The sequence below is a fragment of the Seriola lalandi genome, unplaced genomic scaffold, assembly GCF_002814215.2.
Source record: "Seriola lalandi dorsalis isolate HSWRI2012SDOR001 ecotype SW California unplaced genomic scaffold, Sedor1 jcf7180002054041, whole genome shotgun sequence".
Classification (NCBI taxonomy): Eukaryota; Metazoa; Chordata; class Actinopteri; order Carangiformes; family Carangidae; genus Seriola; species Seriola lalandi.
In genome coordinates, this window is record NW_019524594.1 from 139,230 (window position 1) to 143,743 (window position 4,514).

The 4,514-nt window shown below is 44.3% G+C and overlaps 1 protein-coding gene across 1 annotated transcript in view; it reads left to right on the forward strand.

Moving 5' to 3' along the window:
• Window positions 1-927: 927 nt before the first annotated feature.
• Window positions 928-4,514, forward strand: part of bcorl1 (BCL6 corepressor-like 1) — a 21,166-nt gene continuing 17,579 nt past the window's right edge. The window contains exon 1 of the mRNA XM_023402886.2: window positions 928-1,072. The gene's annotated coding sequence lies outside the window, so the exon portion shown is untranslated. The remainder of the gene's footprint in view (window positions 1,073-4,514) is intronic.

A 4,514-nucleotide genomic window follows, 5' to 3' on the forward strand; every position in this document is an offset into this window, starting at 1 on the left:
ACATCTAAAACGCCCTCTCCTCATACTCCGCCACACTGCTTGTTCTCATTTTGATTCTTTTTCAGCAACATTTTGCAGGTTAACTGCAAGTGCTGCTGTTTGTTGAAAACTGCGCCCAAACTTCAGTATTTTATTCACACAAAAAGTGAGGAGAGAGTCTCTACCTCCTGTCCAAAGCTTCCTGTCACAGCAAAATCACCCACACCATATTGTAGGACAAAACCCACCAAGAAAAAACAGTTAAAACAGTTACTCCACTGTCAAACAGGGAACTGCTTGACATTTAGTTAGAATGTATAGGTTCACTGAAGCCTTTGTCTGTGCAGTTGTGTTCTGTGCCAAAAAAATCTGATTGGGATTCAGTATGTTTAGATACACTGAGTAGTATCGGTGGCAAAAAAATTATTGACCCATCCCTACTTTTGACTGAGCTTTCTAGAAATGTTGTTAACAGTCACTTCAATTGCCCCACTGGAAATTAAATCAGATAAATGCCATGATAAATAGGCTGCACAGGATTGCATGCAAGTTTAAATGGCTAAAGAGGTACTTTGACATTTGTGTCATTCCGCAAATTGTAATTTCCAGTATGAAAGCATACCATCAATATATTATTAAAATAATGTGTGGTCAGTGTAATGAGACTTGCGTACACTTTTATTCAAAATATATTCCACACTCTTTTTAAGTGTCCTCCAAACAGTATATCTAAGTCTTTGTTGAGTTTTTGGGGCTAAAAGCGAGAAAATCCGCCCTAGCAGGAATATTCATCTGACTTCAGCGAAGTCCCCTGCAATGAAAGATTCAAGCCCACCGAGCACCGGTCTGTTTGTTATTCACCTGTAGGGCTTTACCCGGCGCTAGGACCCAGGGTGCGCGATTTTCATCTCCAGCTGCTGCAGACCGAAAACTGGCAATAAGGGAAGATCGCGAGGACAAGCCAAAATTGCATACTGTATTCATTCTACTTCAAAATCACATCCCTGGCCCCGCACGGAAGCCTGTGTGTAGACAACAATAGCTTGTTGCGCTGTGTGCAGGCTGTGTGGCTGTAGATAGCTCGGAGCGCAAGGTAAGACGGTGCAATACCATGCGATTACTAATAACAAAGGCGTTACGGGCGAGCAGGGGGCATTAAAGGGGGCATTGCACAACGCTATTGAGGGCGAGTAAAACTCTGCCAAACTTTGACCTGGATATTTGTATTTTCTAGTTGTCGGTGTCTTGCAGGAGCTACAGTAGTTGCGATGATGTCTCGCTGTTATCCCGCGGCATTATGTAGGATCGTGTCACATGTATGGAGAGCCAAGTTGTGTGTCGAGATGACATAGCCTACATGAGTCTGCTGTCCATGCGTTTCGGCTGTGGATGCAGTCGGCTATCCAAACGCTGACACAGTAACTATATATGAAGTGATGTATTTCATTTTCAGACATATTTAACATCATCTGGACGGAGCATCAGGCCGTCCATTTACCTGGCAAATAAGAACATCACCCTTGACTGTTTCTGTGATCGGCTGCCATCCTCCCTTCGTTTGTTGTAGAATAATTCATTACTTCTACCAAGATGGAAGAATAATGCGCTTGATTTTTACTCAGCGTTCACCCCCCGCCGCCTCCCCAACCTCGACATCCAATATTGACCAGGTGAACCACGAACTTAGACGGGACATCCTCGTCGCTTTAAACCATGCGGCCTAAATAGGGTCGATAATCTCCAATATGACTCACAGATACATGACCATGTATGCCCACTTTGAAGACGACATACTTCAAAAAAAAACCAGGCCTTCGAAATAAACAACGTGCCTTCATCTGTGCTATCGCAGTTATCACAGTGCATGTGCGGAATACCACATCCCTGCTCGAGAGATGTATAATTGTATGCATAATAAGTTTTTTTTAACCCCACAGCTTCAGACATGCGATGTGGAGCCTGGGAAGCAAACTCGTCTATAATTGGTGAAGCCCCGAGCAGCCGGTCACTACCGGGATAGCTCTTGCGCGGTCGTTGAGGTCTCCGGGTTACCCCGGCTCAGACACAATGCGATGTGTCAGCTGCCGACTTTGTGATACTCCTGCTTTATGCCGACGCGGTTCTCTACGGCGTTCCCCTTTTTTCACTGATAGACGTTTTTGGTTTCCCAATTTCACATTTGGCCATCTGTCAACGATTTGGCTGCTTGCACGCAGCCATTACTGAACGAATGGCGAAGGGCATGTTAGAGGCTCTCACACACCGATCCACTCCGCGATAGGAAAGCAGCGAAATAGTTTCTGCTCGTCCTGCTCTCAGCGGATGGACAGGGATCGTTATCCTGCACCGCCTTGGTGGCCAGGAACGACACGGATCGTGCACGGTAGTAAACAAACTCTTTGAGGCACACGGCGATGTCAGCCTCGCTGTGTGCGAACGGTTATTTCCTCAGCACCACAAGTGTTGAGAAAAGTAGGAAATTTATTGGCCTAAAGGAGTGGATACCCTTGTAAACAGCAGGCCTACACTGCTTTCAGGATTCAGGTAAGATAAGTGGCCTAATTACAGCAGGGTAACCCGTACTGCTTAACTACAGAGCCAAAATGTGATTATGGAATAGGAGGGCTAAAATCCTGTGGTTGTTTATCTTTGGGGGAGAATCTACGTGCAGGTCCTCTGCTCCAAAGACTGGTTTGTTACTTCAAACTTTTATCTGTTTGCTTGTGTATGACTGGACGTTGCAGATGTATTGTGATTCGCCTCATACCTGCAAATTTGAGATGTTGATCCTCAAATACTCTTCTCAGATCCTTTGTCTTTGTTATCTAGCACTTAACTTACAGTCAGACAGCTAAGGGAAAGCTGACATGTTTCGCTGTGCACTTGTTCAAAGTGAAAATACAGAGAGTTATACGTAAAAGTATTTTTTATTCAATTAGGACATAAAGGTGTCAATATGATTTTACATCCAGGAGAAGTTACTTTGTACATTATATCAACTTAAGAGCTGTTTCTTCTCCATGGCTGTTAGTGTCTTATATTTATCTAGTAGCCTGTCTGTCTTCAGCAGTGTTAAACTCAGTGCAATTGCTGTAAAAAGCGTTGATTATTTTCAGTATAGGTTGAAGTTTAAATTCATCAGCTTCATCCAAATTATAGTTTTGCTTTAAGTTTACCTCAAGTCAACTTCTCTGTAGAAAATCAAGTGCATGAATCCAGTTAAAACCTGACCTGATAATAACAGGAAATGTGATTTTGACACACTGCACTGCAAGATGTGAATGACGGTGAAGTGAAGATGCACTGCAGAGTGAGTGGCACTCTTTTGGTTCATATTCATTATCAGCCATGATCTGTGATCTTTCTGATAACATGGCCTCATTCCCTCAAATCCCTGCCCCAGTCAAACTAAGGAAATCATGAAAAAACACATGGTTCAGATGGGATGTAGTCAGTCCATTATTGTCGATGAATCAGGACAAAAACTATTCAGCGTGTCCAAGGGAGTTAAGTTGTCTTGTCTCTGCATGAGTTGTCTTTTTTGTTATTTTGAATTCATTGTGCTTTAGCATTTTTGGGGAAGGACAATAAGAGTTTGAGGGCAATATGTTGGTGAGATAATAATCCTGGCTCTACAGATTCCTAATATCACTTTTGGTTTGCAAAGGAATGTGGAAATTGTGAGGCAACTCATTTAATATCAGCCAGTGTGAAGACAGAAGTGGAAATGTCTAAACGCCAGCTGTCACCTTGTAAGCAAATGTTTTGTGTTTCCAGGGCCAGAACTGATGGAGGTCAGTGCTGGGGGCCCTGCATTTGAAGCAAAACCTCATTAGACTTCAGTGTAGTTAAACCCATGGCGTCAGCACAAATTACTAAAACTTCTTTAAACACATTTCTCACGACGTTGTAGGTTTTGAAATCCTAGTCAAAAATCAACAGAAAAGGCTTCAGTGTTTCCCTCCATCTTCTTCAAGCTAGTCCATCAGTCTGCAGCTTTCAGCATATAACTGGAAAGCCTTCAGCACCCGGACTCTTGCTTCCTTGTGTTAATATCCCTGCAACGGACCCAAACCTCTCCCACTCTCTTTTTTTTTTAAATATTTTGGCAATTCCGTGTAGCAGCCATCACACACTGCCCTGACTCTGTTAATTGACCTGACTGACACTGACACGCAAACACGGGTTCAGTGATACTCGGAGCTTCCTTTGGTTAAAAAATACAGTTTATTACTTCGTTACCCCGATAAGCCTTTTCAGTTTAGCGCACCGTTACACTCTTTGGTCGCGATCCCCAATTCCCCTTGAGCGGCTGGAGCTCGCGTTGCATGTCGGTACCTGCAGTCCTCACCCCTCCCAGCCTCTCTAGCGTCTAATCCTGGGCGTGGATAGCCGAGTACTACATCTCCCATGCTGTCACCGTGCACCCTTCTGCCCCTCTCTCTCCTCTCTCTCTCTCTCCCCCCAGACTGGAGACTGGAGATACGGAACGGACTGTCTTGGCGACCCCCCCTACCCTCCCCCCCTCCTCCCTT